This window comes from Symphalangus syndactylus, chromosome 17 (assembly GCF_028878055.3).
Source record: "Symphalangus syndactylus isolate Jambi chromosome 17, NHGRI_mSymSyn1-v2.1_pri, whole genome shotgun sequence".
In the NCBI taxonomy this organism is placed as follows: domain Eukaryota; kingdom Metazoa; phylum Chordata; class Mammalia; order Primates; family Hylobatidae; genus Symphalangus; species Symphalangus syndactylus.
The window spans coordinates 4838611-4863134 of NC_072439.2; positions in this window are offsets into that span (position 1 = coordinate 4838611).

The window sequence follows — 24524 nt, forward strand, 5'->3', positions numbered from 1 at the left end:
TGTAGTTTTTAATTGGAGATATTCCTTTTTCCTCTATTACAATCTTAGCGCTCCCAACGTCCACTTGCATTTTCTACAAAAAGAGTGTTTCATAACTGCTCAATCAAAAATATGGTTTAGCTCTGTTATCTGAATTTACAGATCAGAAATAAGTTTCACAGAATGCATCTGTGTAGTTTTTATTTGAAGATATTCTTTTTCCCAATATAGGCCTCTAGCGCTCAGATTGTCCAATTGCAGTTTCTACACAAAGAGTGTTTCGGAACTGCTCCTTCAAAAGTAGGGCTCAACTCTGTTATTTGAATGCACAGAACAGAAAGTAGTTTCACAGAATGCTTCTCTGTAATTCATATTTGACGATGTTACTTTTTCCACTATTACCCTCTTAGAGCTCCGAATGTCCACTTGCATTTTCTACAGAAAGAGTGTTCAGAACTGCTCAATCAAAAGTATGGTTTAACTCTGTTAGCTGAATGCACAGATCAGAAAGAATTTTCACAGAATGCTTCTGTGTACTTTTTATTTGAAGATATTCCTTTCTCCAATATAGGAGTCTTAGCGCTCAGTATGTCCAATTGCAGTATCTACAGAAAGAATGTTTCTGAACTGCTCAATCAAATGTAAGGTTCAACTCTGTTAGTTGAATGAACGGAACAGAAAGAAGTTTCATAGAATGCTTCTGTGTAGTTTATATTTGAAGATGTTCCTTTTTCCACTATTACCTTCTAAGCGCTCCCAATGTCCACTTGCATTTTCTACAGAAAGAGTGTTTCCGAACTGCTCAATCAAAAGTATGGTTTAATTCTGTTAGCTGAATGCACAGACCAGTACGAAGTTTCACGGAATGCTTCTGTGTAGTTTTTATTTGAAGATAGTCCTTTTTCCAATATAGGCCTCTTAGCGCTCCGAATATCCAATTGCAGTTTCTACAGAAAGAGTGTTTCAGAATGGCTCAATCAAAAGTAGGGTTCAACTCTTTTAGTTGAATGCACAGAACAGAAAGTAGTTTCACAGAATGCTTCTGTGTAGTATTTATTTGAATATATTCCTTTTTCCACTATTACCCTCTTAGCGCTCCGAATGTCCACTTGCAGTTTCTACAGAAAGAGTGTTTCAGGACTGCTCCTTCAAAAATAAGGCTCAACCATGTTAGTTGAAAGCAGAGAACAGAAACAAGTTTCAGAGAATGCCTCTGTGTAGTTTTTATTTGAAGATATTCCTTTTTCCACAATTACCATCTTAGCGCACCGAATGACCACTTGCATTTTCTACAGAAAGAGTGTTTCAGAACTGCTAAATCAAAAGTATCGTTTAACTCTGTTAGCTGAATGCACAGATAAGAAAGAAGTTTCACAGAATGCATCTGTTTAGTTTTAATTTTAAGATATTCTTTATCCCAATATAGGCATCATAGCGCTCAGTATGTTAAATTGCAGTTTCTACAGAAAGAGTGTTTCAGAACGGCTCAATCAAAAGTAAGGTTCAACTCTGTTAGTTGAATGCACAGAACAAAAAGAAGTTTCACAGAATGCTTCTCAGTAGTTTATATTTGAATATATTCCTTTTTCCACTATTACCCTCTTAGCGCTCCGAATGTCCACTTGCATTTTCTACATAAAGAGTGTTCAGAACGGCTCAATCAAAAATACGGTTTTAATCTGTTTGTTAAATGCACATATCAGAAATAAGTTTCAGAGAAGGCTTCTGTGTAGTATTTAGTTGAAGATATTCCTTTTTTGAATATTAACCTCTTAGCGCTCCGAATGTCCACTGGCAGTTTCTACACAAAGAGTTTTTCAGAACTGCTCCTTCAAAAGTAATGCTCAACACTGTAAGTTGAATGCAGAGAACAGAAAGAAGTTTCACAGAATGCTTCTGTGTAGTTTATATTTGAATATATTCCTTTTTTCAGTATTACCCTCTTAGCGCTCCGAATGTCCACCTGCATTTTCTACAAAAAGAGTGTTCAGAACTGCTCAATCAAAAGTATGGTTTATCTCTGTTAGCTGAATGCACATATCAGTACGAAGTTTCACAGAATGCTTCTGTGTAGTTTTTATTTGAAGATAGTCCTTTTTCAAATATAGGCCTCTTAGCGCTCCGAATATCCAATTGCAGTTTCTACAGAAAGAGTGTTTCAGAACAGCAAAATGAAAAGTAGGGTTCAACACTTTTAGTTGAATTCACAGAACAGAAAGTAGTTTCACAGATTGCTTCTGTGTAGTATTTATTTGAAGGTATTCCTTTTTCCACTATTACCCTAGTAGCGCTCGGAATGTCCACTTGCAGTTTCTACAGAAAGTGTGTTTCAGGGCTGCTCCTTCAAAAATAAGGCTCAACTCTGTTAGTTGAATGCAGAGAACAGAAAGAAGTTTCAGAGAATGCCTCTGTGTAGTTTTTATTTGAGGATATTACTCTTTCCACAATTACCAACCTAGCGCACCGAATGTCCACTTGCATTTTCTACAGAAAGAGTGTTTCAGAACTGCTAAATCAAATGTATCATTTAATTCTGTTAGCTGAATGCACAGATCAGAAAGTAGTTTCAGAGAATGCATCTCTGTAGTTTTTATTTGAAGATATTATTTTTCTCAATATAGGACTCTTAGCGTTCAGAAATCCAATTACACTTTCTACAGAAAGAGTGTTTCAGAACTGCTCAATCAAAATTAAGGTTCAACTCTGTTAGTTGAATGCACAGAACAGAATGTAGTTTCACAGAATGCTTCTGTGTAGTTTATATTTGAATATATTCCATTTTCCACTATTACCCACTTTGCACTCTGAATGTCCAGTTGCATTTTCTACAGAAAGAGTGTTTCAGAACTGCTCAATCAAAAGTATGGTTTAACTCTGTTAGCTGAATGCAGAGATCAGAAAGAAGCTTCACAGAATGCTGCGGTGTAGTGTTTATATGAAGATATTCTTTTTACCAATATAGGCCTCTTAGATCTCCGAATGTCCACTTGCATTTTCTACAGAAAGTGTGTTCAGAACTGCTCTATCAAAAGTATGGTTTAACTGTGTTAGGTGAATGCACAGATCAGAAATAAGTTTCACAGAATTCTTCTGTGTAGTTTATATTTGAAGATATTCCATTTTCCACTATTACCCACTTACCGCTCTGAATGTCCAGTTGCATTTTCTACAGAAAGAGTGTTTCAGAACTGCTCAATCAAAAGTATGGTTTAACTCTGTTAGCTGAATGCACAGATCAGAAAGAAGTTTCACAGAATGCTGCTGTGTAGTGTTTATATGAAGATATTCTTTTTACCAATATAGGCCTCTTAGCGCTCAGAATGTCCAATTGCATTTTCTACAGAAAGAGTGTTTCAGAAAGGCTCAATCAAAAGTAAGGTTCAACTATGTTAGTTGAATGCACAGAACAGAAACAAGTTTCACAGAATGCTTCTGTGTAGTTTATATTTGAATATATTCCTTTTTGCACTACTACCCTCTTAGCGCTCCAAATGTCCAGTTGTATTTTCTACAGAAAGAGTGTTCAGAACTGATCAATCAAATGTATGATTTAACTCTGTTAGCTGAATGCACAGATCAGAAAAAGTGTCACAGAATGTTTCTGTGTAGTTTTTATTTGAAGATATTCTTTTTCCCAATATGGGCCTCTTATCGCTCAGATTGTCCAATTGAATTTTCTACAGAAAGAGTGTTTCAGAATGGCTCTATCAAAAGTAAGGTTCAACTCTGGTATTTGAATGCACAGAACAGAAAGTAGTTTCACAGAATGCTTGTCTGTAGTTCTTATTTGACGATATTACTTTTTCCACTGTTACCCTCTTAGAGCTCCGAATGTCCACTTGCATTTTCTACAGAAAGTGTGTTCATAACTGCTCAATCAAAAGTATGGTTTAACTCTGTTAGTTGAATGCACAGATCAGAAAGAAGTTTCACAGAATTCTTCTGTGTTGTTTTTATTTGAAGATATTCCTTTTTCCAATATAGGACTCTTAGCGTTCAGAATTTCCAATTGCAGTATCTACAGAAAGAGAGTTTCAGAACTGGTCAATCAAAAGTAAGGTTCAATATTGTTAGTTGAATGCAAGGAACAGAAAGAAGTTCTACAGAATGCTTCTGTGTAGTTTATATTTGAAGATATTCCTTTTTCCTCTATTACCCTCTTAGCGCTCCGAATCACCACTTGCATTTTCTACAGAAAGAGTGTTTCAGAACGGCTCAATCAAAAGTAAGGTTCAACTCTTTTAGTTGAATGCACAGAAAAGAAAGAAGTTTCACAGAATGCTTCTGTTTAGTATTTAGTTGAAGATATTCCTTTTTCGACTATTACCCTCTTAGCGTTCCGAATGTCCACTGGCAGTTTCTACACAAAGAGTGTTTCAGAACAGCTCCTTCAAAAGTAAGGCTCAACTCTGTTAGTTTAATGCAGAGAACAGAAAGGAGTTTCAGAGAATGCTTCTGTGTAGTTTTTATTTGGGGATATTCCTTTTTCCACTATTACAATCTTAGCGCTCCTAATGTCCACTTGCATTTCCTACAGAAACAGTGTTTAATAACTGCTCAATCAAAAGTATGGTTTAACTCTGTTAGCTGAATGCACAGATCAGAAATAAGTTTCACAGAATTCTTCTGAGTAGTTTTTATTTGGAGATATTCTTTTTCCCAATATAGGCCACTTAGCGCTCAGAATGTCCAATTGCAATTTCTACAGAATGAGTGTTTCAGGACGGCTCAATCAAAAGTAAGGTTCAACTCTGTTAGTTGAATGCACAGAACAGAAAGAAGTTTCACAGAATTCTTCTGTGTAGTTTATATTTGAATATATTCCTTTTTCCTGTATTACCTTCTTAGTGCTCCGAATGTCCACTTGCATTTTCTTCAGAAAGAGTGTTCATAATGGCTCAATCAAAAGTATGGTTTTACTCTGTTAGTTGAATGCACATATCAGAAATAAGTTTCACAGAATGCTTCTGTGTAGTATTTAGCTGAAGATATTCCTTTTTCGACTTTTATCCTCTTAGCTCTCCGAATGTCCAATTTCAGTTTCTACACAAAGAGTGTTTCGGAACTGCTCCTTCAAAAGTAAGGCTCAACTCTGTTAGTTGAATGCAGAGAACAGAAAGAAGTTGCAGATAACAGAAAAAAATTTCACAGAATGCTTCTGTTTACTTTATATTTGAATATATTCCTTTTTCCACTACTACCCTCTTAGCGCTGCAAATGTCCAGTTGCATTTTCTACAGAAAGAGTGTTCAGAACTGCTCAATCAAAAGTACGGTTTAACTCTGTTAGCTGAATGCACAGATCAGAAAGATGTTTCACAGAATGATTCTGTGTAGTTTATATTTGAAGATATTCCTTTCTGTTCTCTGCATTAAAAAAAATCAAAAAATTATATTGAAATTGAAATACTGAATTTTATACTAAAGACAAGGCATACAACTGAAAATGAAATTTTCCAGGTGAAAATTTCCAAATCATAAATATGTAGGGACAAAAAACTTTATTTATAAAGAAAAAGATAATTCTAATTAATTGATGATTCAAAGGTTTACAACTTTAAAAGTAAATATTATCTTTGAAGTAAAGTCCATTTAAATTATTTATGCCGCCAAAATTTTAGTAATTGTATATGTATATCATGTAAACTTTTTCGAGAAAGATGGAATTGGAAATGTTAGAGTATTATGCGGAAAAAGTCACCTAAAGGAAAAAATTATCTCCTCATGAAATATTACTTTAGCCACTTTGACAGGTGTAGGTAAAAGAACACTTAATGCACATCAATATGATTAGGAGATGCGCGCTTAGAAATACGTTATCATTGAAAAGAGAATTGTATTATCAGGTTTGCAGGGGCCCTTCTTATCCTTCATATTTATGTAACTTTGTCATCTATAGAAAGATTATAAGAATTTTAAAAATAGCTGATAATTAAGAAACATCACCATAACACTGTGCTGAATGCATAATAAAACATTTCCCTTCTCTCTAAAAGCCTTTTAAAATTATGTACCATAATCAGTATGGCCAGCAGAGGGTCATTTCCATGTTCAAGTTCCTCTGTTTCTCGAGGGTGAGAATCCTTCTATAGTCTTCTGAGGGTGACACTGTAGTGTTTTCTTAGCCTGATTATTTTTATCTATTTTTTCCGATCCTTTCCTTTGTATATTTACATTTTACATATTGAAAGTTATTTTTTCAAATATTTTATATGCAAATTTACAAAGTACAACGACTGTACATTAAAATAACTTATTTATGCCATATGGAAGATTAAATATAATTTTACAATATCTAATATTGATTGTTTAGTTTCTAATCATTGATACTTGACATGATTTTTCCCAGCATACCTCAAAATATTCTTCAAAATCCTGCGAATTAATTCCTGTAACACTTCTGAGGTGTATTAATAAGCTAGAGATGTAAAGAAGATTTGCAGAGAAAATTAGGTTCCCAAATTAGAAATTTTGTCCCACTATCGACTAGAAACCTCTTGAAATGATCAAAAACAATAATAATGCATGTCATAGAGGAAAACCAATAAGGCTGCTGCAGCATGACTACCTCTGTGACCTCATACAAGTTACGTGTGGGTCCCTACTTCTGTGACCTCAGACAAGTTACGTGTGGGTCCGCACTTATTTTCTTCATCTCTAATAAATATTTGACAAATCTCATTTTCAAAAGTCTTTTAAGGCCTATCCACCTTTATTTTTCAGATGGAGTTTTGCTCTCATTGCCCAGGCTGCAGTGCAATGTCATGGTCTCGGCTCACACAACCTCCGACTCCCGGGTTCATGTGATTCTCCTGCCTCCACCTCCTGAGTAGCTGGGATTACAGGTGCGCAACACAACGCCCAGCTAATTTTTTGTATTTTTAGTAGAGATGGGGTTTCACCATGTTGGTCAGGCTGGTCTTGAACTCCCGACCTCAGGTGATCTGCACGCCTCGGCCTCTCAAAGTGCTGGGATTACAGGCATGAGCAACCGCGGCCTGTGAGGGCTTTCTACTTTTAAGATGTCAGGACGTATAGCCTGGGAGGTAAATGGTAGTATATATATATACATATATATATATATATGTATATATATATACACACACACACTGTATATATATACATATATACGGTATATTATACTATATATACATATATACTGAATATTATACTCTATATATACATATCTACTGTATATTATATGTATATATATATATACACATACACACATACACACATACACACATGAGACAGAGAGAAGAGATAGACAATTTCATGTGAAAATATAAACTGTTAACATAATATTTTGCTTCTCTGAGGAATATTTAGCATTGTTCTCAATCTTCTCTGCAGAATTTAAGCATTTTTCTCAGAACTCACCAGATAGAATGAGGGAGGGGCCATATGATACGAGCCAGAGATGAAGGGAGAACAATAGAGAGGGTGCTTTGGGAAAAATAGTACAGTAAGGCTAGGGAATACTTCTCTCCAACAAAAAGACCAAGGTCACAGCTGTATCTCTTCAGAAGCCAAACTTTCTTTTAAAATGTCAATTTCCATCTATTTCTTGCTTCACAGACATTCCATTCATTGCTGGATTTCAAATAAAGCCTTTCCATGTGCAACCTTTCTATAGAAAAAGAGAAATATGGGGGACAGTACAGTCTAAGAAGTGATTAAGAATATCTAGTGGACTTTCCCAGACTGTAAATCTTTACATATATCTGAGCCTAATGAGGTGATTTATTGTGCTATAATGCACAGTGAACTATACAGATGCTTCTTTTTGATCATGCTGCAGAATGGAACTAAATACTAAATACCAAATAGCACTCCCATGATTCTTATACATGTCATTCATATGGCATATTTATGCTTTTTTATATAGCAATTCTTATTCTTAGCTCTTAGGCAACTACGGAATCTATTTGTCATTTTAATAGTCATGCTCCATTTGAGTTATGCAAGGTAGAAATTCTAAGTAGAAAATCTTGTTTTTATTGAAAGTTTTTAGTAAACATTTTGGAAAAAGTCTGTTTTTTGATGCTACTTCTGCACGCTTTCTCAACATGATATTACTTGGTATTGTCCTTATTAACCATAGTACACCATATTCTGCAAATGTTAGAGAGGGTTAAAAATCAGTCATGTATAAGTAAAGCTAATGAAATAGAAAGGAAACCATATTTAGGAAATGGAAGGCAGAAGCAAATGTATTAACCGTGAGTTAGAAACGGTTTAGTCTTTGGAATGAAGCAGCAAGAGTTTAAAAATCTGGTTTGTGATTCACTAGCTTTGTGACCTTGGAGAATTACCTCAGATTTCTGAGTATCAGTTTAGTAGGTGATATCAATTGCAACTTCGCAGAAATATCACAAGTATTAAATAAAGGACTTAGTATCTGGGAGAGCATAGAAAATTACTAATAGTTACATTTTTGTTAATATTACCGTTATTATTATCATACGTATAGTATTTTCTTTCACTGACAATGCATTTAGGACATAAGGAGAACTATAGAACAGTGCTTCTCCAACTTAAATGCAGAGCATGAATCACCTGGAGTTTTGTCAAAATGCGAATTCTGACTCAGTAGCCCTGCAAACTAAGGAAATCTTGGTAATGCTGGTGCTGCTAGTTCACCAACAGACCACACGTTTTGCAACAGCTATATAGAATGTCCTGTTTCTTTTTTTAATCACAAAACATGGCAAGCTCTAAAATAAAGCAGAATAACAGATTTAAATGTTAATACTCATGTCCTCAATTTATAATTTCTCCCTCCCTAACAATGGTATAATTCTGATTAAAAATTAGCAAAGAAATAAATGGAAATTAATCTTCCTATGTTTATTCTTTTAACAAATTCTGTGTGATTACTACTGGGTTACTTGCTGTAGGAAATAGAAAAATTGCTTTGACATAGATCCTCAAGAATCTGTCCCACTACAAGCTTATTTTTGTAGGAAGCTAAAAGATTTATATAAATAACCGTAATGAAAGAGACAAATGAAGAAGTGCAATGAAAGACGTAGGGAAAGTGCTAGAGGAGTTCGGGGTGGAGGAAAATTATCCTATAATTATATCTATGCGTAACATTATGCTATCTTCCCTAACCAGCGCTTGACCAGATTGTCACAGTGAACTTTGGTCCTTTCTTATATCTTAGTTTTGGTTCCCACATCCTTCTGTTTGGGGAAGTTCTTGTTTTCCTCATGTAATGACAACAACACTTAAACAATGTATACTAGATAAAAGGAACTATATTGCTTTATTTACATAGTTAATTTAATTTGTACAATGAACTATGAAGTAATCAGCATTATTTCCTTCATTTTACATATGAGAAAATGGAGAATCAGCGACATTGAATCATCTCAAGTTTCTAAAATATCCACTCCCACCAGGCTGTTTACCCTGTTTTTGTCTGTATGCTGCTATAACAAAATGCCACAGATTGAGTAATTCATAAAAAACAGAAATGTATTTCTCACAGTTCTGGGGCTGAGAAGTCCGAAATCAAGGCAGTGGAGATTTGGCAGTTGGTCCCGAGGTGGCACCTTCTTGCTTCGTCTTCACGTGACAAAAGTGGGCAAAAACGGACAATGTAACGACATGGCAGAAGAGACTGAGGAGCCCGGCATTCCTCTAAAGCATCTTTTACGAGGACGTTTATCTCATTCATGAGGGTGGATCCTTCTTCATTTAATCACTTAACCAAAAGCCCCATCTCTTGATGTCATTGTCCTGGGATTTTAGTTTCAACATACAAACTTTGGATGGGCACATAGGTTCAAATCATAGCACCCTCCAAATTATAATGCCTCTCTCATGCCTGTTCTCCTTGAAGTACCCTCTGGTTTTGCTCTCTTCATTCTTGCCATCACAGTTAACCCTTCAGTTCCATTTCTTTAAGTAATCTCTAAATTTGTAAGATGGTTCCATCTTTTTTTTTTGTATATGGCAGTCTCTCAAACATATTTGTCATATGAACTAAGCAGGTAAATATGTAAATGCCAGCTAAATTTTAGTGAATGATATAATGGCCTAAAGTTGTATCTACCCTTCAGCCAAATATATTTACTTTTAGTAGCAATCTCCTGTCATATACAAAGTCACGACTCTAGGGGTAAACATTTTAGCCTGTGGGTAAGATGTAAAGCAGTGGTATGTTATAGTGACAACTCACTGTCATAGCACTGGGACATGCTCCTCTATCTGCTACAAATTGAATCAACAAAATATATATGATTTTGTCAGATTTAAATGTATGCTCCTGTTAGTAAAATAAAAGTATGGGAAAACTTTACGGAGTAGATTTAATAGAAATGTTTTCCTGAGTTATCTGCCTTCTTTATTTTTATGTTATGCTTTAAGTCTATGGTCAATGTATAGAGCTATGATTGATGTGCTTTTCCAATTCTGTTCAGATCAGACAGGTTAATTTTCTTCTTTTAAATCTTCTTGAATTTTGTCTAACACTTTTTGTTCCAATTTCTTACTAGATTATACTCCCTTCCCTAACTGCTTCATGATTACTTATACACAAACAATATTATGATATTGACACATTGAATTCATTTTAGGTGATTATTTTGGTCATAAACATGAGCAGGTTGTGAAGTGTTTCAGCCATCCCAGGGCATGGCTGTGAGTCCCTTGTCTAATGTTTCAAAAAAATCTTGAATTTGTGATGATGCTGTGATGGTCCCTCAGATATTCTTACACACATCTTTGCCCCTTGTTCCCTCTAACTTTCCTCTTCTGATAAAAAAGCAAACACTGCCAAGCTCAAATGGAATTACATTTGGATGCAAGTGTCACTATGCAATGGTTGCCAATAAAAGTACACAAGGAATTTCATTATGGTGAATTAAAGGCAAACAGACTTCAGAGAAATGAGCACGAACATGAAAATGGCGCATGGTACGCGGATCTCACTGGAAAGTCATTCGGTACACAATGTTTTCACTAGAAAAATCCATTAGCTTTAGCTAGAAATTGAAATTACTTTGTAGGAAATCAGAATAAAATATGTGAAAACATTATATTCTGTGCAAGATTAATACCACGCCTGGTGTTGAAAGGTTTGTGGTCTTGCTTCGACGATGCTAAAAGGTCAGAAACCACAAAGATGCATATGTGTTGTCGTTTGCACAGTTACTAATTTTTCTCATTATTTCCATAATGCGATGTGCTGTTTCAACAGAGAAACCCTCTGGAGAGTGGCTTGCACTGTTTTCAGGCAGCTCTTTTGCTTTCATGTTTTGGCCTTGGCCAGGGAATTCAGACAGACTTTTCAGTTATTTTCGACAAGAATGTATTCATTTATTGTTTTAAATAATAATAAATAGATTTTAAAATTACTGTACATTACTGCACTTTAAACGCCATGAGGTCAAGGACTCTAAAGTCTGGACATCATTGTATACCCTACATCTTGCACAAGGTTTAGAAAAAATGGCATGGACACCTATTTTTTGTATCAATAAATGAATACATAAAAGAATTCCAAACTCTAGTCCAAGGTTTTAGATTAATAATGTATTAAAATGCGTAAAATTTATAGACAAAACTCTTCTTATTTAGAAGTTTATTCTTTAGTTGGAGAGATAAAATATATGCACATAAAAGCTTAAGGAAAAATAATAAGGGTTTTGAAGTACTTACTATGTGAAAAATTTAGCATAAATCTTACATCCATTTATTTAACACATTTTATACGTTGCATTATTTATATATAGTGCTGATTGGTAGAATTCATATGTGAACGGAACTATAAAAATTTTGAGGATAAGCACTAGAAACACAGAATAAATAGAGTGTTAACATGCAAAACACAGAAATACTTCAATTGACTAGGTGAAAGAAAAGATTTCTGGTTCCATGTACACTGATTATTGAGGGATGAGTATGACATTATTATGCCAGAATCAATAAATATTTTAAATAGGGAGAAAACTATAATTATATATCTTTGTGTTCAACAGGAGTAGCCGTACTGATAAAGTAGAAGTTTGTTATACCTTTTTTATAGTCTTTTAAAGTTGTTTATAAATAAAATCTACTCTTAGTTAATTAATGGTTGATGTTCATTGAAGTGTTTTAAAATTTTTGACCTCTGAATTGCCTTGTACATATGGAGAAATAAAGCTTGCCTAGCATAATTTCTTGAGTGGAGAATGAATGATCTGGATAGATTTGTTGACAATATGTCTGTACTTATTTTATTAATTCTTTAATCTTCATGAAGAAAAATATAAAAGTCATATTCTAGTATTTTATACCATGGAAAAAATGTCTTATCCTTTTCCTAAGGAAAAATACATCATGACACAAAAGTAAAGTTAATTAAATTACTTACTTTATTAATTAACTGTCTATTATTTCTATGGGTTGAAGTAAATTTGATACTCAATGCTATTTAATCTAATTCTAAAAGCTTGAATGAGTAATGATTTTTTCATGTAAGGTTAGTTGAAATAAATTATCACTGATTTTCAGATTTAATATTAATTAGCTATTGCATATTCTTAATGGGAAATAAGTGTTTAAAAAGCCCTTTTTGGTTGCGAAAAGACCACGCCCATTGTAGACTTCTTAGAATACATCACATCTGGCCTCCTTTTTAGAGTGGGGAATTCAACTCATAAGTGGCTGGACATTGATTCTGAACATTTTGAACATTATTTGCCTGTCTTCACTCATACTGGTTGCTGTTCTTTTATAAGTAATCACCATGTTTAGCATGCACTTGAACTATTGTTACTTAGGGTGCTTGACTATTTACAAGTCTCACTAGGATTCTAGGTATTCATTAGTCTCGTGGTGTGTATTTGCTGATGGTCCTATTATCTTTGTTGGTTCAGTTACACGGTACCATCCAAGATGCTGCAACACATTATACACAGGCTATGGGTTGTGGGAGCTACAGATTTCAGTTATTATTTAGGCTTAGAAACTTAGAATCTCTGCAAGGTTGGACATGATCCTTAGTCTTGTTTTAAGACCGTCTTGTTTTAAAAGTTAAACCCAAATTCTTAAAATATAGAATAGGGGTGCTAGTAGTGCTCACAGAATTGTAGTAAAGATCAGCTGGGAAAGAAGAGCCTATTAAACAGAGCCTGGTATTTAATAAGTATCAGCTGCCTTCAATTAGGAATCTGTGTTGTCATGATTAGAAGATTGCTGGTTTATTTTACAGATCTGTAAGTATAGCCAAAATATGTCAAAATAACCACCAGAAAGAATCATATACCGTCCCTTGAACATTTCATCCCTAGAATCTAGCCAGATTAGCATCTCTATACTGGCAATACTGTTAACACAGATTGTGCTCAAACCCCTCATTGACTTTTCAGCACCTGTAAATTACTGGAGATTTAGGAAGAAGTCTGGGGTTATGGCTTAGTTAAGCTGAGTGGCCAGAAAGTGTGAGATGCTGGATGCCTCCTCCAGTTCATTTCTCCAGCGGCCGCACCAGGCGTATCCATAGCTCCGCTCCCGGGAGCTCGTCTCCGGCGTGGGGTGTGTGCGCACCCCTGGCCGGGCGGAGCCTGGAGCCTGCTCATTAGCAGCGCGGGCAGCTCGTGCGCCCGCAGGAGGGAGGCGGAAGCACAGCCCTGAGCCGCCAGCAGGAGGAGGGAGCGCGGCGGCTGCAGGCAGGGGAGGGAGAGGAAAGAACGGAGGGACGGTTCCCGGACAGAGCGGGAGGAATCGGGGAGCGGCCAGTCCAGGGGGAGCTGCTCCGCTGCGCTGCGCTCGTTATTCACAGGACGCGGCGGCGCTTCCCGGGGCCGCTTCCCGGTCCCCTGGGTGGAGGCTGCCATCTAAACCTGACTCCAGGTGAGTTCCCCAAAGAGGCGAAGCGAGGGGTCTCGAACCAGAGACTTGGAACTGGCGAGGCTGCTCGGCTCCCCAAGCGCTGCTGCCTTGACATTTCCCGATTCACGGGAGGTTTTGGGGGCGGCTGCACAGGCTGGAGGGGCGGATGGGCGGTTGCGATCCTCAGCCGGCGTGGGGGCGTTCGGGAGGAATTAGCTTCAGTGAACGGGGTTTTAGGAGATGTCCGCAAGGCACGCGCTATGTACGCGTTTCTAGACGAGCTTTTGAGACAGAAATTTGGCTTCCCGGATGCCCGTTTTGGCCTTCTGTCCTTCCTTTTGCTTGCCTCATGCCCAATTTTCCAAGCCGAGGAAAGGACTGGAAGGGCGTGGAAGTAGGAGGTCTGGGCACAGCATTCGGCAGGGCAGCCCTGGTCTCCAAGTTTGGGGGTGGGGGGTGGGACTCTTTTCCTTTCAGCCTAATTTACCAGGGGAAAACCCGCAGAGCACCTTGAGGTGCCTTTGCTCCGCACCCTCCATAAGCTTATTAGAGGGAACTTGAGGCTCGCTAGACAACCTGTGACAGGTGACGGCAATTTAGCTTAAAAGCCATGTTGGTTCACTTCGTCTCCTCTTTATCCTTTGTTGCAAAATTGATACCTTTTTGGATTTCTTTAACAGCACAAAGTTTAAGTGGCCGGCTGACAGGAAATATTTCTTTTGAAAATGCTATGAGAAAAGTGATGAGTTAACGTTGAGAGAAAGGCAACTTTATTTTCTCGGAAGAACTTTGGGGAAAGAGATTGATAGGGAAATTCTGGGCATGAAATTATGGACATTTCCCACAGAACTTCCTTCATTTATTTATTTTTTTACATTTCCTTCATTTTTTTTTTAATCGTGTGTGTGTGTATCAGAGAGACAAAATTCGTTGGAGGTATTAGGACTTTATTTGGTTTAGAAGTTTCTTTCTTACTAATAGCACTAATTTGTGATCTTCATGATTATAAGAATTTACTAAGTGTTTTGCTTTTAGGTGTTTTGGGTCTGTTTTTTAAAAAAATTCAATACTTACTTTGTGGGCCTTGCTGAATACCTCTCAATAAAATCGGTGGGCATACAGTTAGTGACATGACCCCTGTGGATTTAATAGCAGGTAAGTATACAAATGATAAGTTTAGGAAATAAATGTCAGAATCAACATTTAGGTGTGAAATTGAAATATCTTTCAAATATTTACCAAACTCTCTTATAGGATCCAATGTCATTTTATGGTCAAGAGAGCTTAAAGGTTTCTCAGATTGAGATATATGTATCTACTTTGTTAATCCAAATGTAATGTTTTATTTTGTTCTTTAATGACTGTTTGAATTCAACAAATAAAACTTGCATATTTAATGTAAGGTTCTTTCACATATATTACTTCTCCAATTTTTAATATAAATTTAAGGAGAAAAGCAATATTCCATTTTGTAGATGAAGAGACTGTGTCACAGAAGTATTACTTTACCTAGATTTCTGTAATTATTATGTTATAAACTTAGAAATTACATATTATTCTGGAACATATAAAATATATGAATGTTATAAACCATAAGAATTCAGACCTATGCTATTTAACTTCAAGTTTAGTTCTTTACCCAAACAATTGCATGACTACATTGAGACTACTGAAGTAATTATATATGAACACGCTATACGAAAAAATACTTAAAACATTTCTTATTTTTGTCGTTTCTCTTTGATATAAAATATACTATAATTTAATGGAGTTATATTCCATATTTAGATGCTCCTAACTTCCAAATAACACCTAAACTCCTAAAAACTGACCTGTGTCCTTCTTAATAGAAGTGGCTTGACCGGGAGACCCAATTTTTACTAAGAATATTCTTGGGATAATTTATGTCTTATAATCAAGATAAAGACAGGCCACATTTAGTTGTATTTTTAAACCACTTAGTGTGAAGTTGCAACGCAGACATAACTTGCTTTCAGGCTACACTGCCAGCTTTGCAGTGAATAGTCTTTAAGATTCCGTGGAAACATTGGCAGATATAGCTAATGTCTATCTGATGTAGGATTTATGAGAAAAGGAGAGGTAGAAACTGAATGCTCTTATATTTCATATGTGACCACATTCATAAAACTTTATTGATAAGTACTTTGTTGTCTGACACGGGCTGATACAAATAGGCTTCTTCAAGAGTTGAGGAAGAAAACTAAATCCCTATAATACAGCCTTTTTCCTCCTTTTCTTTCTTAAGCGGTAATAGTTGATCCTAGCTTTTGTGTGTCTATGCATGCTCAATACAGTTAGGGGTATAAGGAGAAGTTAAGCAAGAATATTGAATGCTAGCTAGGAAAGTTTTTGGAGTCTCAAATACTTTGGAACGATTTTTCACATTATATACATAAAATTCCTAGTTACATTTGGGAACTAAGTATATTATACACAACTTTGCATCTGATTACAGGATTCCCTGTACATTTATAGCTCAGGTATTCTGGAAAGAGTCAAGATAATTAGTTTTATGGCTCTTGCCCGTGTGACCTGTTTCTTTCTGGTCCTGATATTAAAAGGATGACTTAAATTTTCTGGAATGTCAAAATTTTCTCTTCCCTTGGATCCTACAAAATACTTCAAGCAGTGTATGTGTGATACTCGCTGTCATTCCAACATTTCCAATCCTCCTGAGAATGCTAAACAATGCCCTAGATTTCTTCCTTTGTAATTCTTTCAGATAGAGGGTTAGCTGAGTTAGGAAGAAAGGAGAGAGGGAGAGAAGAAGAGAGATGACATTTTATCCCTCAGGAAAGAACAAGACCAATTGTATTCCTAATTTAGAAATATTATTCTACAAACATTCCTGAACAAGAGGGCTTTGCATATACATTAAAGCAGAATACCTAGTCAACTTCTAGTTATGCCATGTAGTGAAATGGAAGTAAGATGAGCAGGCCGAGATCATTTTTGTTGGAGAACTGAGACCACATGAAATAGGTAACAGAGTTACCCCAACTGGGGGGCAAGAGGACTTGAAAGTTTCCTCCATAAATTTGCAGTTAGTACAGGGCTGCTCCAGTGATCAGAGTCATGAATGCCCTAGAGTGTCTGTATAACCCTGTACACAGGCTGAGACAGCTCTAACGGCCCAGAAAAGCCTCTGGACAGAATCACTGCACCCTTGGACATTGTCCGACCGCATGTATGAGAATAGTGAGTGCTGAGGAGTTGTGGGTAGCTCGGTACAACTCTTGCTAAAGGAGTGTCATCAACATTCATTGCTGAAAGTGAATTTTTTCATTCACATATGTGATGCCTATTAGGTCATGATTTCTTGGATACCAATTTGTACAAGATATGAATTAATTTTTGAACATCCTTTCTTAAAAGTACCATGTTCATATAGTTGCTCATTTTAATATGAGTAGTTCAGATGGGACATAATAGAGTAAGGAAATGATTGAACATCCTAAGATCTAGTGTATATACCTTTGTTCATGATGAGATTCATCCCCTGTCCCCCTTTGTAGTGACACTGATGGCATAAGGAGTATTAGATGAAATTTAATGCAGAAAACAATGGGATATATGAATGGTAGATATGGTTGACAACCACCATTTTCACTGAAGTTGTTTCAAAGCAAAGAAATTTGGGATAAATTCATTTTATTTGCTCCTGAAGGGTAATTAGGAATAAGTAGGAATTGTGAAGAGGCTGTAGTGTTGACATTAAGAGAAGTTTTTGATTCTTAAAATAGGATATATTACACAAGAGTGAACAAACAGAAGATACTGAACAAATATTCTGTCATAAGTAAGTGATGGATTATTCGGACTTGTTGAACTATGTTTTTAAATGTATTATTTAAATATTTAAATATTATTAAAACCTTAAATAATATTTAAATATTATAAAAGTTGTAGAAAATTATGTTTTCAATACAAATATACACTTATAAGCTATATTGTAGATATGGGAGTAAACAATGCAATTTTTTTTAACTGAGTGAAAAATTTAGTTTTTTAAAATTCCAAATGGAGCTAACAGCTTAGTGTGATACATATTTTGAATTTCAAAATTTGTAACCAAATAGGACAAATGTGTTGAACTGTACTTTTCTTGAAGAACCGTGATAAGAATGAGCGGTGAAAAAATTACAGCATACTTACCAGGGATCAAATACTTGCTTAGGGTTAATAAGAAAAATCTCAGCAAACGCTAGAAATGAGGTACACGATCTATCAGAGACCCATGATTAAAGTGGTATCTTGTTAGGTATATGAGCTTGAAAAGAAACGGCATAGCTTCACTTTACCCCAGTTGCTTCTTTTGTAAAACGGGGAGACTAAGAGTGTGGTAACTCAAAATCCTTTGTTAATGATTTTCTTCTTAGAACAGTGCCAGGTCCAATTAGGATTAGATTGCTATTTTTATTATTGATATTTGCCCTAGTTCTGCCTTTTATTGACTGTGTGAAATTGGTGAAGATCCCTTTCTGAAGCTTTGTTTCTTACCTACAAGCTGGGAATAGAATACTTGCTATGAAGAGTGGTTGTTAGTACATTAGAAAGGCTGGATATTTGTTGATATAAGGGGCTCAGCGCATGGTAGAAATTTGATAGCATTTTTTTCTTGCCCTCCTATGTATTACTGTGGAGACATCCCACATATTATGTCCAAGTTTTTATTTTCCCCTCAAATGCAATGTCAAGCACAAAACATTCCCATCTCCCAATTCTCTTCTGATGTTCTACAACCATTAAAGTATAGAAAACTAGAATGAGTGTTTTTATAACTTTTGCTGTACTTAAGCATGTGGAGAGAAGAGCGCTAGATCACAGGACACACTTTGATAGGAAAAGGGAAATATTTACACTGCAAACAACTTTCTCCTCATGCTTAACAGTTTTATGCTGTCATTCTGTCAGCACCAAGTGAGATTTTTCTATTTAAATAGTTTTCTATTTGTGGTATGATAATTCATGTATGGACTTCATGTAACTAACATAAATATAATGGATGGTTGAGAAGTGGTTTATTTTTACCAAGAGGAAAAAATGTGTACACGATTTTTTAAAATATTGCTTTGAAAATATTTAAAATTAATTTTGATTCAGTTGGTGGAAGATAGCGTCACAAATTCACTGCTAGTGGTATTCTTGAGAAGTAATGTTTGAATTTTCTAGGTATTGTCCCCAGACTGGCTTAAAAGAATTTAATTTTAGATGTAAATTTTCTGCTTAACATGGAAGATTTTCCCTGAAAATATTAGCTTCATCAGATACATAGTTGCTTAGGGGTAGCTGCATGGAATTATGGGAAGAGTGAAATAGAAAAAAATTTTCATGTCTAAGTTATACATACTGGTGTAATCATATTGATTGGATGATAATGATAATTACAGCAATAATGTGATTGAAAGGGTAAGCAAGTAACATATACTACAGTTACTAATATAATCCTGTGATTGAGTTTACCACTTCGTTTCTCTTTCCTGGAAACCCTTAAGTTTGTCACTATTGCACTTTATTTCCTTTGCTTATTGTAGTGGTGTATTAGTTGTATTACTGCTGCTATAACAAATTACGACACATTTACATAACTTAACACATATTTATTGTCTTGCAGTTTCAAAGGTCAGAAGTCCAAAATCACTTTAATATGGCTAAGTCAATGTGTCTGCAGTGTGGGTTCCTTCTGGAGGTGCTGAGGGGAGAATCCATTCTCTTGCATTTTCTGCTTCTGGTGGCACCTGTCTTCATTGTCTTTTCCCCATTCCTCCATTTTCAAGGTGCGTTGCTTTTATTTCTGTTTCTGTCTCCGCGCTGTCTCCTCCTTTAACTTTGAGTCCTTCTCTCCACTTCATCTAAGGACTCCTGTGATTACTTTGGACTCACGTGGATGATCTGGGATAATCACCTTGTCTCCAGATCCTTAAATGAATCGTATCTACAAGTCCTTTGGCTGTGTAAGGCAGCACATTCCCAGGGCCGGGAGATTAGGTGAAGAACATCTTTTGGGACTATTATGCAGCCTATCACAAGTGGTAATATCACTTTTATGCCTTGAGACCCTGAAATTAATGTACTTGCTTACGCATGGAAAAACAATGTATCTGTGGGGGTAACAGTTTATTTTTGAACCATTAGAAGGTATTGATGGGGAAGTTTTCATCTGACAACAGATACTGATAAATTAAATACCCTTAGATTTGTCAAAACTAGCTTTAGTAAAATATAAGTAAAAGTATTTGCACTGCTAGGGTCAAAAATATTAATTAAACCCATTATTTATCAAGGCCAAGTCCTGGATTAGTTAGGTTTAAATTAACCTAGAACATTATCTTCCATAGTGCTTAATTGTGAAGCTTAGTTCTTGTTGACAAAAGCTCATCCATATAAGAAAGCATCGAAAGGTTGGTGTTTTTTAACCTTTGCAGAATATAACTTTTCAAAGGGATGTTAGACAGTAGTTCCATCACAATTGATGCAGTTCACAGACATTCTTTGTGAATATTTTATCTCATGAGTTATATCTATGACACTAATCATAGACTTCTAGAAGAAATTTAGCAATGGTCATGTCAGCCTTTCAAATCTTTCTGTAACCTAGAAGAGGATCATTGCATAAGATAGATTCATTTTCCCCTTTATTCCATTGTTGCCAGAGAGAACTTGAAATGCCCTGTTCAAATTAATTTAATGCAAATGAATTCTTGCTGCCTCACAAGTAGTTTGTCCTTCATTTTTCTTAAAATTAGATTGAAAATGGATGTGACCTGCTTTACTGGTTGTTGTGCAGGAAGCGTTGTCCTTCCTGAAAGCTCCCTCAGTTGTCAAAATGAAGCCATTAAGAGTAAAGTAAATTATATTATCTGATCATAGTATCACAATTGACCTTAAAACAATAAATTTTATAATCAGTGCAAATTGCTGAATAGTGTTTGCAGTTGTAGAAATTTCAAAGGAAACCCTGGTTGAGATACAAAGCTGCTATAATCATTTTTAAAATCTTTGTTTTTCTTTTACTTTGGAACAGTAGTGCAGTAAGTACTTTTGCCTTATTGTTCTCTCTGCCTTCCAGAAACCCTCATTCAAATATTCTAAGTTTTTAAGTCTTTTTCATTTCTTTTAATATTGTAACATTTAACAATGTCAAAGAAAGTATAATTTTTCTGGAAATCAAGCTAAAAATAAAGAGAAGCCGATGTAAATGAACATCAAATTAACAAGATTGATTAGGAAAAGTAATTTTTGAAAAGGGCCCAAAATCCCTTTGCACATAAATGCAAAAGAATTTAGTGAAAGAAGGTGAAACTGGAGTAAAGAACTCTACGGATGCGTAAGGAACTCTTAATAAGAATGAGTAACGTACATGCATATCTTTAGCTCCCAGTTTCAGAGATACAGTAGTTGTACAACAAATGGTCCTTTCCTGCTCTTAAGGAAGCCTCTCCTCCTCCAGCCATGCCATTCCTCAGAGCAAGCTCTTCCACTGAGTTTTCAGCAACCATAAGTAAGAAGGATGGTACGATAGGCTGCGTGTACATATGGCCCTCATTAGCAGGCCAACTGTTCCTTTTGCCCACCCACATCACTGGGGACATATGGCGTTACTTTGACTGTTGAAACAAGTGTGTGTGGACATATCTTGGTATGAGTAAAAGACTGTTGATTGTCTTTCTCTTGTCGCTCGTGCAACCGTCTCCTTGTGGAGATCGTATTATCCATAACACTAGATTTGAGGATGATAAATGACGTTGTTATTATTAACTGAATTTGCCTCTCTAGTTTGATCACAAAACCAGCGAATGTTTGCTTATGGAACATGTAAAGCTTATAGAAGACGGAAAGCTTACAGAAAGAAATGATGGCTTTTCTAAGCATAAGAGTCAGGTCTTTTTCAATCAAAAACTAACTCATTCAAAAATTCAAGAGTTCTGTAAAACCAGAACAGCAGAGGTTTCAGAAATGCTATTGAGATCATTTATTATAAAATAGCCATTAATGAAATGTAATAGTGAGTCTGTTGTTGTGACTATGTGGAGAAATGAATGAGAAAATATAAGATAGGCTGGAATGAAGAGAGTCATCGGATCCCAGCATAATTCATTTTGTATAGTTCACAGTATTGTAACTTTAAAAAATTATGAATTTTTTCAGTACTGTGAATTCTGAATTTGCAATATGAGGCTTTTCAATCCTTGCAACAAGTGTGTATTTTTCAGTGGTTCTAGAATTATAGGGGCTTTCGAGCTGCTTCTGATAAGAAGGCAAGGCTAGAGGACTTGTGTTGAGGTGGCATTTGCACAGGACTTTAGATAACATACATCGATGATGTAGAGAGAAGAGCGGGTGATGTTGCTGTGGATTATAGGGGAAAGGCACCTTTTGCTCCCTCTGCTGACCTCTTTGTGTATTCAGCTGTGTAGCATATTTCTTGTATAATTACATAGTAATTTCACACACTACATTAAGAAAATCTGAACAATTTTTACTAAACTCATGTTTTCTAAATATTAAGTAAATAAAACCAATATTTGGCTAGGTAACATTTATAAAAACAGGATTTCTAGATAGATGATGATAAATTTTCATCTATATCTATAGAGCTGATAAATTTTCAAAACCCTTTGAATATCACTTGTACTACAAAGTCTCGTTTCAGTTTCAGTGCCATGGCACATTGATTAATCACCACTAAAGCGGTACATGAAATATTTGGCAATATAGGTATTTGGTAATGGTGATTGATGCACAGAATACGGCACCATTATTATGCACTGGCCTTGAGAACTTTAGTTTTCATCTTCGATCACCTGATAGAGAACAAACTAACAGCTTTTTTCTTTCACCTTGCTGGAGAATAAACTAACAACTTCAAATTATCTGATCCATCCAAAAACTTATTTCCGTGAAACTCACTGATTTATTTATTATTTCGTGGGGATCACTATTATTTGCTGTAGTAAAATATCAAATGATCGATGTTTTATACCAACATGGCAGCTCACATGGTAGGCAACAGAATGAAAACAAACAGGTTTACTACCAAGAATTATACTAGATTGCTTTTATTGACAGAAAAAGCATACAGATAATTTTATTCAGAGATTTTATGTGAATTATTTTGATAAGTGTACACATATATTTATAACTGACCTTTCTTTGTCAAGTGTGTGCCCACACACGTATTCATACTAAATCAATCTTAGAGATCTTATCCAAAGATTGAATTTCTTAAAGTGACTGTTCCAAATATGTATAATTTATGGCAAAAAAGTCACAAAATGGCAATACAAGGAGGCATAAAACTGAAGATAAAGGGGGAGATAATGGTTAAAAACACCTGTAAATGAATAATTGATTTTGATTTAAATTCTTTTTAGTTCTTAGCTGATGAAATGAATATAAATGAAATTATTATGCAAAACACCTCTATTTGTGGTATATGCATTTACATATATGTGTTACAAATACAAAACTGATAGGATATTATTTAACATATATTCACACTCATAATGTGCATATATGTACAAAATGAAAATGAGTGCTTGTTTTATATGTATGTATACACACACATACACATATTGCATACTTTCATTTTTTAAAATTTTACTTTAAGTTCTGGGATACATGTGCTGAACATGCAGGTTTGTTACATAGGTATACTTGTGCCATGGTAATTTGCTGCACCCATCAACCCGTCATCTAGGTTTTAAGCTCCACATGCATTAGCTATTTGTCCTAATGCTCTCCCTCCCCTTTCCCCACACCCACCTACAGACCCCAGTGTGTGATGTTCCTCTCCCTGTGTCAACATGTTCTCATTGTTCAGCACCCACTTATGAGTGAGAACATGCAGTGTTTGGTTTTCTGTTCCTGTGTTAGTTTGCTGAGGATGATGGTTTCCAGCTTCATCCATATCCCCGCAAAGGACGTGAACTCATCCTTTTTTATGGCTGTGTAGTATTCCATGGTGAATATGTGCCACATTTTCTTCATCCAGTCTATCATTGATGGGCATTATGTTGGTTCCAAGTCTTTGCTATTGTAAATAGTCCCATGATAAACATATATGTACATGTGTCTTTAGAGTAGAATGATGTATAATCCTTTGGTATATACCCAGTAATGGGATTGTTGGGTCAAATGGTATTTCTGGTTTTATATCCTTGAGGAATCACCACATTGTATTCCACAATGGTTGAACTATTTTACAAGCCCACCAACAGTGTAAAAGTGTTCCTATTTCTCTGCATCTTCTCCAGCATCTGCTGTTTCCAGAATTTTTAATGATCACCATTCTAACTGGTGTGAGATGGTATGTCATTGTGGTTTTGATTTGCATTTCTCTAATGAACAGTGATAATGAGCTTTTTTCATATGTTTATTGGCCATATACATATCTTCTTTTGAGGAGTGTCTGTTCATATCCTTTGCCCACTTTTTGATGGGGTTGTTTGTTTTTTTTTTCTTGTAAATTTGTTTAAGTTCCTTCTAGATTCTGGATATTAGACCTTTGTCAGATGGATAGATTGCAAAAATTTTCTCATATTTTGTAGGTTGCCTGTTCACTCTTGTGATAGTTTATTTTACTGAGCAGAAGCTCTTTAGTTTGATTAGATTCCATCTGTCAATTTTGGCTGTTGTTTCAAGTGCTGTTGGTGATTTAGTCATGAAGTCTTTGCCCACACCTATGTCCTGAATCATATT